At 39.1% G+C, this 14707-nt stretch overlaps 1 long non-coding RNA gene across 1 annotated transcript in view; it reads left to right on the top strand.

Moving 5' to 3' along the window:
* The first annotated feature begins 720 nt into the window (after nt 1-720).
* LOC121111203 overlaps nt 721-14707 on the top strand; it is a 44475-nt gene continuing 30488 nt past the window's right edge. The window contains exons 1-5 of the long non-coding RNA XR_005860964.1: nt 721-929; nt 1034-1136; nt 8116-8286; nt 9412-9517; nt 10448-14582. This is a non-coding gene — a long non-coding RNA (uncharacterized LOC121111203). The remainder of the gene's footprint in view (nt 930-1033; nt 1137-8115; nt 8287-9411; nt 9518-10447; nt 14583-14707) is intronic.

Raw genomic sequence — 14707 nt, forward strand, 5'->3', positions numbered from 1 at the left:
AACATGCTCTTATATGGCAGAATGTCTCCTCTCTGTCACTGAATAACTCCACTTTCTGTAGTGACATACTGACCATGAAGAATACTTTCCTTATACTTTTACTTTCCTTTAACTGACGCTATGCCTGAAACAATTCTCCCTTGTGTCTCTTCTGTGAATGCACTGCCAAGAAGAGTACTTTTGCCAACAGATATCAAACCAGATGATCTGAAGCTTTTGATTAAAACAAACTTAGAATCAGCTAGCCTTAATAACTAAATGGTTATTTTAGTGGTTATTATGCTGTTACAGTGAGACGTCTCATCATAGAGGCAGATTGCATGAATCAAAGTAATTGTATGTTGTACAGACTGGTGATGATAACTTTGTCTGCATTTGTTGCACAAACTTCATCTTTCTGAGCTGTTGTGTGAAATATGGAGTGAGAGAACATCTCCGTTGTGGCTGAGGCACTCCGAGTGAAGACTTTCTGTCTAACTTCTTCACTACCAGCAACTCTCTCCTCAGTGACTGTAAATGCCGCCTCACGGAAAAATAAAAATAGAAATTAAAAAGGCTACAAAGCATGGAATTATTTTATTGCATGGCTGAAAATTTAGAAAAGGGACAAGTCTAGGTGCCCAAGATCTTAGATTTGCCCTAGAAAAGCAGTTTAGCTTCAGTTCTCATCAACTTCAGTTGAATTCCCAGTTGAAAATTCTTTCCTTATGTCTTGCAGGTTGCAGTCAGGACATGAACCTTGCCTCAGGCTATGGCATCCAGCTCACTCAGACTCCTGCATATGGAAGCCCATCAGGGCCTGTTTGTAAGGCAGTCTGCAGTGTGGCCGTTTCGCTGTTGCACAAAGGAGAAATGGACATTCCCATAATTCACTTTGGCAAGAAACCAGGCAGAGATCTACAGGACTTCATAAAAATGGATCCCACCAGGTAAATAATTTAGGTTTCAACAAATCGTTCTTCGCCAATAACAACTTCCCAACCTGATCAGTCTTGCAGTATTTCACACACAGCTTTATGAAATCTTTTTAAAGCTGTGTATCTGCCGAACTGACATTCAGCTCTCCAAACTGCACTGTTTCAAAAAGACCCAGCTACCAAATGACGTACTCTGGAACAGATTCCCAGTCTGCAGTGGTAAGTTTGATTGTCTTTCCCCTACTCAGACATTTATCAGATTGTAGCATCAATATATTAATATCCATCCATGTGTATAACTTCTTTTAGTTAGGGTTGACAAAGTTTTAAAAATACTAGGAAATTCTTACAAACTTCTAAGAATATGGGATAGCTTTATGGTATCATAGGAAGCCTTAATACAATGTGATTCTATAATTTCAGTGAGACATGAATATAGTCTAGAGAAATCAACTAAAATAAAACTAGAAAAAAGTACTAAAAGTTCTCGTGAGTGTTTTTTCCTTCCACATTTTCTAATATTTTTGGAAAATGTTAAAGCTCTTGAATTCTGGATCAAATACAGCATGAGCTGTACCTTTCTTTCCAAGCATTTCAGTTCTCTTTGTTAAATAATGGATCTGAGCAAACCAAACCTCTCTCATGTGAAGATGTTGAAATTAGATGTAGTCCCTTATGGTTCATGTTCAGGCAAACCTTAATGGCAGTATAAAGTTAATACTGAAATTAAGTTAGAGGAGAATATTTTAATCTATATATTTATGATTGAACTGATTTCCTTTGCAGCTAGAGGAAAGAAAGTAAGTGGTGCTTTTCTTCCATTTTGGGTCTTTATATTCAATCCACAATATGCAATGTTGCAAGATGGATATTTATAATTACTCTGATTTCATTAGCTAAAAAGCCAGAATTAGATAGTAAAAATTAGATTTTAATGAACAATTTCAACATGAGGAAGTTATGAATTGGTGTCTTGAGGATATCATCACAACTTAGAAATGAGGCAAATTAGACGAGTCCAAAGGAAAAAAAAAATGGCAAGGTTGAGGGGAGATTAAAATAACTCCAAACAAAGCAGAGGGAAAGGGAGTGGAGAAGAACATGAAATTAACTTTAAAATGAGGGAGTCAGGGAGGTCACCTGCACTGAAACAAGCAGCCCTACAGACATACAATACACAGCCGACTCCTACCAGGCCCATCTCCTGGCTTTGCGCTTCTGGCCTGTAAAAGTGATGACCCCCAGCCACAGCTTAGTGAGAAGGCAGAGATGTTCTACCAACAAAGATCTAAAATTCATCAATGTTTTGATGACTGGGGATGGAAAGCAGCTGTTCACAGCACAGTAAATAAAAAATAAATACATAAATATTTTTACTGCATACTCTGTAGAGTGTGACATGGAATACAATACTGTGGTGGACATCTGGATAGGACAGCTCTTGGCTGAAATGTTTATGAATGCAATGGATGCTGCTGAGAAAGAAAGAGCAAGGAATCAGTGGAACCAAGAGGAGATCTGACTTCTTAAAAGGTCAAACACTTGGAAACAAATCTGAGGTGTCCTGAATCCTAATGCAATATCATTCTCATTAAACTGTGTCATGGCCTAAAGCAAATGCTCAGTGTAACTGCGTTTTTACTGCAGCCATTTTAAAATGATGGCTCTTGTGGCATCCACATGTCTCATTTGTTATATACAGCCATGCAAGCCACGCAGATGACTGTTAATGTTACCCTCTCTCCCCCTCAACTATTAAATAAACTCAGAAATTACAATGACATTAAAAACACTTTGAGCAATTTTATGTGATCATTAAGTCAGAATATTCCACTCTGGAGGCTTCTGCTATTCAGCAGCCTTGAAATTACTTAGATCAATTAAGTGCATTATATTTTATATGGAATATAGGGATGCATTTTTTTTGCCACTGTGGGGAAGTATAAATAATGAAAGAAGGTGAATCTCCAGCAATCTCTCTGTAGTCCTGTACTGCTTTTCTCACTACCTGAAGGAAGCCTATAAACAGGAAGGGAGTAAACTCTTTGAAAGGGTAGATAACAGCAGGACAGAGGGGAACGGTTTTAAGTTGAAAGAGGGAAGATTTAGGTTGGATGTTAGGGGGAAGTTCTTTACCAGGAGAATGGTGAGGTGCTGGAACAGGCTGCCCAGAGAGGTTGTGGATGCCCCGTCCCTGGAGGTGTTCAATGGCCAGGTTGGATGGGGCCCTGTGCAGCCTGTTCTAGTAAATGGGGAGGTTGGTGGCCCTGCCTGGCAGGGGGGTTGGAGATTCATGATCCTTGAGGTCCCTTCCAACCCAGGGCCATTCTGTGATTCTGTGATCTGTGAATGTTTTCACTTGGGTTAGCCTTTCTTTTTCATTTTGTTTGACATAGGCTCACATTTCAATATAACCCAAACATTTTAGCAGTAAGAAAACTTATAAATGTCCCTTAATCTGCCATCTCCTTGTTCACAGATAATAGATAAATGAGCATGCATAAAACAGGATCTTTTCATGAATTCATAGTACTTAACCAAACCATTGAAATCAGAAGCCTACTTTACTATGTATCCTGGAGAAGAATTTCCAGAGGATTCTTCACTGTACTGTGGAACTAAGTTACCATCTCCAAACACTGCCTGTATCCACTGATAGAATCTGTGTCCCCTTTATGGGATGGGTCTCTTCTTGCAGTGTTGGTGAAAGAATACTGAAAATTTGATTATTATGGGAGCTGAAAACAGCTAAAGGGCAGTGGATGTGTCAGGCAGAGGTCAGAGTGATTTGCTGATGCAGGTCACTGGTAGACTCAGGACCATAACCCAGATTTTTAATGGACAACATCTAAAGGGTAATGACCCTTTGGAGGGAATGACATGTGAAAACTTCATCATGAAGTAAAGACTATGTTAAATAATTCACAACACCAAGAGAGTCTTGGTGAGCTCATCTGCATGAATCCGCTAACAGTGGTGACTATTTTGAAAGATGGTGTTTTATAGCTGAGAATTTGCTCAATCAAATAGTGTTACTGTGCTCTTTGTTGTTATTTCCATGTGAATAAATAGGAGGCATCACTTTTGGGGCAACTTATTTTACTCAGAATAGGAACAGTTTTCTTTGCAGTTAATCACAAACTTAGTTGGTGGTGATTACCAATTCAGGAGAATGTTTATAGCCTCTAGTGTAGTCTGGGGATATGACCGTGCAGGCAAGGTCATTAGTCATTAGCCAATGATTATTGCCCAGGTTGAAGGATTAGCTGGTCAAGAACAATGCAAGTGTGACTTTGGGGAAAGCGCTGCTTTCCATAAAGTGGAAGAGCTAGAAGAGAGTTTTCTAGCTTACAAGAAAGCCAATTGAAAGACTGTGTAATTAAATTCATTGTGTTCTGTATCCATCCTGCAGAACATAATAGGACTTACCCAGAAAATAGATCTGATAACGTGGTTCCCAGTGCCATGCCAATTCTCATGCTGTTGTGCAGCCCAGCCACTCAATTATAGTTGTGCAGGATTAATTAGTACAATTCTCCATACAGCTAATACTCAGTGTAAATGAGGAGGATTAGCAAGGAGTTATATGGTGACTTATGTGAAAGCAAACATTTTTTTAAACAGGAAACTTAGGACATATAAATTAAAAACCAAGGGATTTGCATTCAAATATCAGTGGCTCACTGCAGCAGGTATGGCTGCGCATTGCTTTGGCACTGAAATGTGTTTGCAGAGATAGAGTTGTGCTCTGCTAGGTGCAGCTGAAACTCCTTAGGTATTTCAGAAGTCATCACCTTTTACATTATAAAGCCCGGGAGGGGACTCACTGTGAGCTTCTAAGAGATCATTTGTATAATATGGATGTTCCAACCTGCTTGAACTACATAGTTCTAAAAAGAATATTTTAGGAAATTAAAAAAATATATATCTGTGAACAGTTGGTGATAATCTGAAATTGCATAGCAATGCCATGAAAGTTCTTCTTGTATTATTCTAATGATTAAAATCTTCCCTATTAAAAATGTGTACCTTATCAGACAGGCTGTTTAACTCTAGATTCTAATCCTTAGGTATACTGTAACTTTATCAGATCAGGTTTCAGTAGTGAACTCCTCCCCACTGAAATCTCTGTGAAGTGGGATGAAGCCACCCCATCTCTTCTATAAACAGACAGATTGAACTCTTCAAATATTTCTGTTTTGGGAATGTTTTTCAGTACTTCACTCATTCCTCTTTTCAGACCAATTGTCTGTGTCCTTCCTGAACTGCAATGACTAGACCTGGGTAGGTTAATACTGCAGCGTTATCAAATGTTGAGAAAGTGTAGCATATTAATCTCTACTCAGAAGTCTCTTGTTTATATTATAACATACATTTTTCATCACTCTTTTGTTGGTAGCACCATACTGACTTGATTCAAGAACATTTGAACTTGTTTTGAAATCTCTGTCTCATTTACAGAGTCTATAGCTTTGTCCAGCCATCTTCATTCCTCTCCAGTCTCTTCTAGGGTGCATCAGTTACACAGCGGTTAAGGTTCAAGGACCTTTGCAGTAGGAACCAGGCTCCGTTGTAGGTATATGTCAGGCATGCTGCAACTTTACCTCCTTCTGAACCCTTCTCTGTTTTTTTTTGCAAAATGGTTCAGAGCACTTGCAATCAGAATCCCCAGATAATCACTCTGCCTCCATGCCATGGTACCTTTAGCAATTACTTTGTATAGAGTTACTATATTTTTCTAATAAGAAGTGCTATGGAGGTTTTTATGTTGTTTTCTATTTTTATTTGGCTAATACACTTTGTGTGTGTGAATGTGTGTCTGTGTAATGTTCTGTTAATGTGGCGTTTATTCTCCTTTCCTTCCAACCCCTCCTCAAGGATGTCTGCAAATCAATCTGGTTTTGTGTTTAATGCAAGTTATCAATCATCTTTTCAGGACAAAATGGTTTTATACCAAGGGGAAGAAAACATTCTAATGTATTCATTCTATTATTGTTCCTTGGAAAAGATCCAGATTTGCAATAAACCAGTGATTGGAAACGCACAAAGTATTTTAATATCCTAATTATTTTGATTTAACTTCCTCTAATAGTTTAAATTGATACTGAATTTATTTAGAAGCCATTACAAAGGGATTCCCCCCCCCCTCGTCCCCCCCAAAGTAGTTTAGAAACACAAACCTAACTTAAGCTAAAGACAAAATATATTGTTCATATTCCAAACTGCCAATTGTATGAGGGAGTTAGCTTTTGTGTGAGACAACCAGGTGGAAGAAATAGCAGGGGGAAAAAAGAAGCAAACAAAGCTGCTATAAATACATTCCATTATTTTTAAATTCATCTGAATTAAAAAAAGAAATTGCTACAATGGCAATTTTTCTGTCTTCAGGAGATGATAATCAGACGCCTACTGACTTTTCCTACATTGTTGGCACTAACACAGACTTGACTGTATAAAAAGACCTACTGAAAAATTTCATCTCTCCCTGCCAGCTTTTTTTCCATGTTATCTCCACTTTTACCCTACTGTTACAGTCACAAACTTTTCACATTATTTTTTTCAAAGATGAACATAAGCAGTAGGATACATTCTAGATTTGGTCACTTTTCTGCTATTGGCCCCAACAGCCTAAGCCCTCTATGTTTGTCAAATGCCAGCAACAAAAACAATCCAGTGATGGCAACTTAGTCTGCTTTTAAAGGAGGGCTTTAAAGCTGAATGTGCTCAGCTGGAGCTGGGGAGTTTCAGGTTCAAATACTTCCTTTGCTGAGATGATCAAACCTATATCCCCTCCCATTCTGAAGAACTCTTGTCCATTAGGTTACTCAACACTGCTTTTCCCTCATGTTGAAGTTGCACACTTAAAAGCACCTAAAAGCAGAAAGAGAAGTGCTGGGTACAGGCAGGAGAAAGAAATGGGTCTTAGTTCTTGTGCTAAGACCTCTCCGTACACTTAAGTTCCCGGGAAACCATTTTAAGGCCTTCACCACAGTGACAGCAACCCACTCATAGACCATTTTAATCTGATTTATGTATGTCAGTTCAGGTTATCTTTTTTATATTCTAGCCAAATAATCTTTTATGTTTTATTCAGAACTTTATCTGGGGGCTTCTTCTTAAACTCTCTCCAACAAGAAATTGCGACAGTTTTACATGCTCCTGACCCCACCAGAATCACTGGCATTACACTGGCATAAAATCAAAGCAGTGAAAGATGGAAGAAAAGTGAATAGAATCTCTATAATAAGTTAAGAATTTATGCCCTGCAATCATGTTGAAAATGGCTGTAGCTTGACAATTGCTATTGCCTGTAAATGAGCATCCATGGATATCACATTACTTATGAAGCTATTTCATTATGACCCAAAAAGTTTCTCAAGAGCTTTGGCTGAGGCTTACTTATAAAATTAATTTTGAAGTGCTAATTTGGCACCGTTTTTCCAACCCACATGAATTAAGATATAAATTTTGACACGTTCAGATTTTTATAAGAAATTTCAAAAAATACTGAAGTTAGTTTGAGAAATGTACTTTTTAGTATAAATATACTATAATTAGAATCATCATAAGTCTAGTGCTTTATGTCGTTGCAAATGAAGAGATGTTTCATATCATGTTATGTCATGTTTGCTGTCTACAGCTCCCTGAAAGGAGGTTACTGTGAGGTGGGGGTTGGCCTCTTCTCCCAGGTTACAGCTATAGGATGAGAAGTAATGGCTTCCAGTTGCACTGAGAGAGGTTCTGGTTGTGTATTAGGAAAAAATTCTTGTCAGAAAAGTGTTGATGCACTGCCGCGGGCTGCCCAGGGATGTGGTCATCCCTGGAGGTGTTCAAGAACTGCGAGATGTGGTACTGAGGGACATAGTGAGCATGATGGAGATGGGTTGGACTAGGTGATCTTAGTGGTCTTTTCCAACCCAAAATGGTTCTATGATTTTACAAGGTCATGTGAATGAAGTTCTTGAGTCTCTTTCGTTGCACCATTTTGCCACCTAACTTTAGGGCAGAAGTCTGCACTGCCTGCATTTTCTTGATTTGGCAGTGAGTGGCTAAGTGGAAGTAATAATTCATTTCTGAAAAATAGTCAGGGAATGGACATTATAGTTAATGAATATCCTCTAAGAGACAAGTAATAAACACAAGACTGTACTGAAGATGATATTTAGGAAGAAATCTACTATTATTCTTTCTTTTGCAGTACATCTGTGTTCAAATTGATTTGCTTGAAGATGAGGAATGTGGGCTCTGGCCTAAGACAATTAAAAATCTGGAACATGAATTACGACCTGGAGCATTCTGGAAATGGGACACCTTCTTCTTTCGGAACTGAAACAGGACCACTCTAAACCCTGAAGTGCAGAAACTCATGGTGAGTGCACATAAGATCAAACTTGACTATGAAGGTCAGGACATAACATGTAGAGTAAGGACAAGGGGAATTCTAACATTTTCATCCCTTTATAAGGAAATCACAAATGGGCAAGAACTAGAAAGAATATCCTCCACATCCTTCATGCATGCACTAATCATCAAGATAGCATGCAAAGTGTAGGCAGTAAGTAAGCAGGTGACTGCTTCAGTTTGGACCAAACTGCCAACATCTGTGGTCCAAATGAAAATGATCCCAGAGCTTAAATACACACATGTACAAAGGAGTTTTTTCTGGTTGCCAGGGGAACAGGCTGTGTGCTCTGAGGTGCTCAGTAATACATAGCAAACACCCCTCAGGACTGCGAGCTGCAGTTGTACCATACTTAGAGCCATTTTAGAAGGAGTTTCTGCATTCTGGAATTTGTCATGACTGTTCTTTTGTCTGTGATGCAGTAAAGGGAGAAAAACATCATTTGTTGCAACTGTGAAAGATGGTGATGGTAGAGTAGTCTGATCACAATGCAAAAGCATTTAGTTTAATGGTGATAACTTGTGTCGTGTTTTATACATATGCATATTTATCTACCTATCTGTCAGATAAGCAAGTCTATGATTATCTGTATTTGTCTGAACTACTGAGCTATGATCTAAGTTTTCTATTGATGCAATCATCTTTTCCCAAATCACTAAACATTTTCTGAATCCCTCAGGATGTTATAACTCAGTTTCTTAATGCAAAATTTTCTTTCTTGAAGTTAACAGGGAGATAAAGTGTATCTTTGTCCTTCTGCTCAGTCCTCTATAAAATGTGCCTAATAATTGCAGTATTTTTTTCTGACTGTGGCATCAATGCCTCATCTACTCCACATTCTCTTTGAAGTAATCCATTCTCACAAATGAGGCCACTTCAACTTTTTAAAAGTCTATTGCCTATCCAAAAAGTTGATAGATTTTACAGGTGTCATGTTTTCACTGATTAAAAAGATGGAAGATATTGGAAAGTGCCCAGCCCATGCAAGATGTGGTTCTCAAGAAGGGTCTGCATTTGGATTTGCATGAGAGATTCAGTGTACAGGGGGATTTATTTTTGGTGCATATTTGTGACTGAATGTGAGTTTTTTAGTTCTGTCCTGTATAAACAACTGTGGTACCTGAAGAAGTTCCCCTACTCATAGAAACAAGGCTGAAGACGCTCAGCAGAGCAAGAGCATCCCACAAGCAAAGTGGAGGTAAGGTAGCAGCTGGTAGCAGTCTTCATTGCCAGTCTCCGTGGGGTGTGGATTTATGGGCCTAAAACTGTGGCAGATCACAGTAAATCAAACCCCTTTGTGTCTTTCACCCATTAATAGTGCAGATGTACGTGATGTGTGTACATAACATAGGAGATTTCCAATTGGAGTTGTTGTTTCGCTCTTTTTACACAGCAGACTGTTCTCATTTCTTTCAAAAGAGTCCTTGGACGCATGCCTAAAAACAAATTTCCAAATCCCTTCATCAGACTCCTCCTCCTTCTCTCCTCAGTCTCTGCCCCTCCCTTCTTTTCAATAATAATGGAAACAATTTTCATCATAAGCTAAACACAACTTAATTTCTTTGCACCTTATGTGAAAAAAATTGTGCTGCAAACTAGATAAGGTAGAAGAATAGTGCATGAACTGCTGCCATCTCTTGGTTATATTCATCACTCCAAGTATTCTAGAGATATTCATTGAAATGAAGAACGTTAGGGCAGTTCATAGCATTATTTTCCCTTTCACTCACAGCCTTGTAAACACAAAGCCATTTCGTTTTTTTTTTTTCCTGATGCTATTGTTGAAATTATGTTACAGCTGTTAAGGTAACGTTTAAAGGTCTTCCATCAACATATTTTGTGTGCTTAAGCAATGATGTTCTTTGTCTTACTTTGATGGGTTTGTGGTTTGTTTTTATTTTAATCTCTATCTTTGTTAAGTTTCTGAGTTCTGTTGCAATTTTTGTACCAGAACAAAGAGAGAGAGTGTTACTGCTTTGACATTCTGACAGTGATGGGCATAAGAACGAATTAAAGGAAGGGAGCTGGTAGTGGGGAAACACATCTGCCTAAGTGAAGGAAGATGAATTTCCAACATAATTTTTTCCCATGTCTAAAGAATAACACGCTCATTTTATGCCCTATCCAGATGTGTGCTCTGATTAAAAGCTCATCGAAGCTAATGGCGTAACTCCAGTTGACTTTATGAGCATTCAGATGATTTCTGGTGAAAATCATCAGTTTTCCATCAAAATTGTAAGTGAAATTACATTCTCCCATGCATGTTGATCACCACAATTGCTGCATGTTTAATCAGTTCTTGATTATTTCAGTAGGATATCAGTTGGCCTTTTTTAGGTCAACTGAGATGCGTGGACAGCTAAAATATCCTGTCTGAGCCCTCCAAATGGTGATATGGATGATCAGTAGGAACACAATCCTGTTTCTCCCGGTGACTGCCACAGAAGCAGGATTTTCACCTGTTTCTTGCTTTTTCCTAGCCCTGGATCTCGTTCCTGTTGATGTCATCCTTTCTTATTAACACCACATGTTTGCTACAGCCATACCTCACTAGGTCCTGTGGCTGTGCCATGGCTTTATCACTTCAGATAGTAATGGAGATGGATCAGCTATTTGTATCAAAAATACAAATGCAGAAGGTCTGAGAATCGCCTAATTGAATTGCTCCTGAGTTAGGCCAAAGGCTTCATTAACACCAGTGCTACAATAAGCAGGTACTCTCACTTTTCTGAGTGAGGATTATCCACGTTCTGTCTTTTGGAGCAGAAGAAATTAGGCACTGCCATTAGCGTGACAAGCACTTGGATAACATGTGCAACTGAAAAGTTGAAAAGAGGTCTCATAAAATAGTTTCTTTATCTGGAAGACCAGGAATTGCTTGGTCTGCTCCCTAGATAGCTGAATAGGTAGCTGAAGATCTCCTTCCAATGGGATGTACATGATTCTGCAGTCCCGGGCTCATTTAACTGTCTTTTTGTTGTTGTGACTAAATAGTATGACTATATACACACTCAGCTAAAGCCCCCGGCATTAAGTTTGAAAGAACTTGTAGAAAGGAACAACATCTCCCTGTGTAGCAAGTTTTGCTTCACTGGTTTTTATTCATGAGCTTTTACATGACAACCTACTGCAGCCTGATTTTCTTACTCACTGAAGTGATTAAAGCAATATCACCCTGGAGACTCCTTGTTTGTCTGCACATATCATCGCCACTGTCTTATCTTCCTCCAAAGCAGGGGCAGAGGCCTGGCGTGCTGGAAATTTGGCATGATGAGGTTTGTTCTCATTTCATAATAGAGCCATTCTGTTTTCTCTCTTTTAGGTTTGCTGAAGTTTCTTCCTGGTAACTTTATTAAAGAATTAAGAAAATGGTAATTATAATCTAGAAGAGCACATTATATCATAGAATCGTAGAATCACTTGAGTTGGAAGGGACCCTTAAAGGCATCTGATCCAACTCCTCTGCAACGAACAGGGGCACCTACAGCTCCATCAGGTGCCCAGAGTCTGGACTAAAAGGTGTCATAAAGCAGTACTTCACCCTTACAGTGGTTCAAATTGAGCTAAACAGAGTGTATGGATAGAGAGGCATTGCCTTATAGTGCCAACAGATGCACTGTGATACAGAAAGCACTGTATGGAAACCTGTGTTGCAGAGCAGGCTCAGGACTTTGACATCTATGCACAGCAATAATTATGGCTTTTAGCCCACATCATACATATGCTGATGGAGGGGGGATAGGAAGGAGGGGGGGGAAAAAAAAGGCTGAAGTAAAGCAACACTTTGTACTAGACAACACTGATGAGCTTCAGCCTGGGAGCTCAACTAAACCAATCTGCTGAGCAGATATTGCTATAGCGAGTATGAAGTACAGGCATGTAAATGGGTTGAAAAGCCACTGCAGAAGTTCTAGTAGGACCACCAGTGCTCAGATCTGGTTACTTAAGCATTGCTTTACTCAAACTACTTAGTGCACTAAGCTTCCCAGAAGGGAGGATCTCTGTGGGTAATTTGTGGAACGACTTACCAGTGGGCAGTTTGCCTGAGAATATGGAATCTGCAGTTCTTAATGTGGCCTTTTCCAGCCCCATGCCCTGCTTGCAAGGGATGACGTGGCATTGCTCAAAGAGCAACCAAATGGACCTTGTAAGCCAAAAATGTTTTTTTTCCAGCCTTTATCTTAATTTTGTATTTGTATTTTTTTTTTTAATAACAAATCCAGGACATTTTTGAAAAGCTCAACCCTAGAAGGAAGTAAATTCACGTTGTAAGATTATTTCTGGATATGGATACCTAAAGTGCAGCTTGCAAACTGTTCTTTGTCTGCTCTTTTTTCCACCCTGTCATTGGACTAAATGCTAAAAAATGTTATGTCATTACCTCTTGTGTTCAAGCTCAGACAAGTCGTAGTGACTTCCAGAGCTCCTCTGGAGACTCATCTTTCCTACACTGCTGCAGCAGTACAGAAAAGGAGAGCTGTGTTCTTGTTCATTAGTCTGGTTATTGAATGAGATTTCTCTCATGAGAAAGCTCTGTAGAACTCCATAGAATACTTTTTATTTTCTAGAATAATTCACTTTCTTCTGAAAGCAAATTGTCTTGCCTAAAAGATACAAGCACTTTAATTAAGGATGGATGTCTTTCTAAAGGAATTTCTCCAGCTCAGCTGGGTACCACTAAGCTCAAAGCAGGAACTGGACTGAGGACTTCCCACAACAGACCATTGCCTCAGCTGGGCAGCACAGCCTCACTGGGAGAACCTTCCCAGCCTCAGTGCTGCAGCACTGAGTTTTGGAAGATTCCTGCTACAGCACATTATTTTGGAAAAGGATCTGAGACTGAAAGATGAACTGTCTTTGCTGCTCTTTAGAACAGCAGGGTACAGCGTGACGGGACTCATGTGAGGCATCCTCAGCCTTCTGTAGCAAACGCTGCTGGCTGCTATGAACACCTCAGCCATAGATAGATAGATTTTTTGCTGTTGTCCATCCATCTCAGGTGAATAAGAAAGAGAAGTCAGAGGAAATAGAGATGTTCATTCTGGTGAAAATAAAATATTTAAACTAAAAAAAAAAAAAAAAGGAGAAGACAACTGGAAGAAATTCTCTCCAATCAGTTTACAGTGTAGTTCCTCCTCTCCCCAGAAATAATTCTTTGAAATATTTACAAATAATGGGAAGAAGTAACTGTTTGGCTTCAGCACTGAGGGAGCCTGTGTGAACAGCAGCAATTTAGGACATTGCCAGTAACGACCTAGGTACATTGACCTAATTACATGAATGAGGTGTAGTGCTTACAGTCTTTGCATAGATGAAAGTTGCTGGTTTCTTGAATGACCAAAGAATGAAATAACTTTTAGAAAACAATACATTAAAATCTTATTTAAAAGAATGCTTTATTTACTTTTTTTTTCCCCTTCTCCATAGCTGGGAGGGTAGAAAACATTTCCCTGATGATATTATAATAATGTTGAAATGCAATTCCCTGAGTAGGCTGAGTAATTTCAAATCCTGACTAAGATATTTAATTTGAAATTATTTAAGTGGTTACTTGGCTGAAAGGGATTCTGAAAACAAGATCTACTTATGAGTCTTCAGGCTAAGGAAACATTCTAGTGAATTTAATTAAGAATGAGATTCTTTACCAGCTTCAATCCATTAAGTAACCTGCAGGTTTGTATCTTGGTAATTAATGTCTGCTGGTTAATACAGTAATCACGGTCACATTTGCAGCAAATAAGGACTCTAATCAAACAACAACATCAACACAGTATATACAGAGGTTCTCTTCCCCCCCTCTCCCCCTCCCCCTCCTTGGAGGAACCTCTTGGATGTATTTATACATTTTATTAATAGAGCTGGTACTACTTATCTCATAAATCTACATAGTGTTATATACTGGTGTTCTAGGATTGAGCAAGATGCAGAAGAGGCGGCTGTCTGGCAATTTTTAACAGTAAAATTTTCTGATAAGGGAACTGAGCTTTTATTTTTCCTTGTTGTGACTCCTAAAAGGCTTCGAGATGCTATTTTTGAAAAAAGAAATACAAAAAGGGAACAGTTTTACTTGGGAGCTTGCTTCATGGCAGTGGTCCTTCCAAAAGCAATCCATTGACATAACAGGGAAGAGCTGGAGGAATGCTGAAAAATGATGCTACAAAATGATCTACGCTCACCACAGGCGTCCATTCCCTCCCTCTCACTGCACCCACAGCTGGGAATTGCTCAGGATGTCTGTGACAAAGAAAGCTGGAGAAAACAAGGTGAGAGTATAGGAGGGGAAGGGGCAATATCAACCACTGTATCAGGTTCCCTGCTATATCCAGCAATCACATCAGAGCAAGTCCTGCCAAGAAAATGAGGAAAAGGTTTGTTCTGAAGTCTCCTT

This window comes from Gallus gallus, chromosome 6 (assembly GCF_016699485.2).
Source record: "Gallus gallus isolate bGalGal1 chromosome 6, bGalGal1.mat.broiler.GRCg7b, whole genome shotgun sequence".
NCBI classification, from domain to species: domain Eukaryota; kingdom Metazoa; phylum Chordata; class Aves; order Galliformes; family Phasianidae; genus Gallus; species Gallus gallus.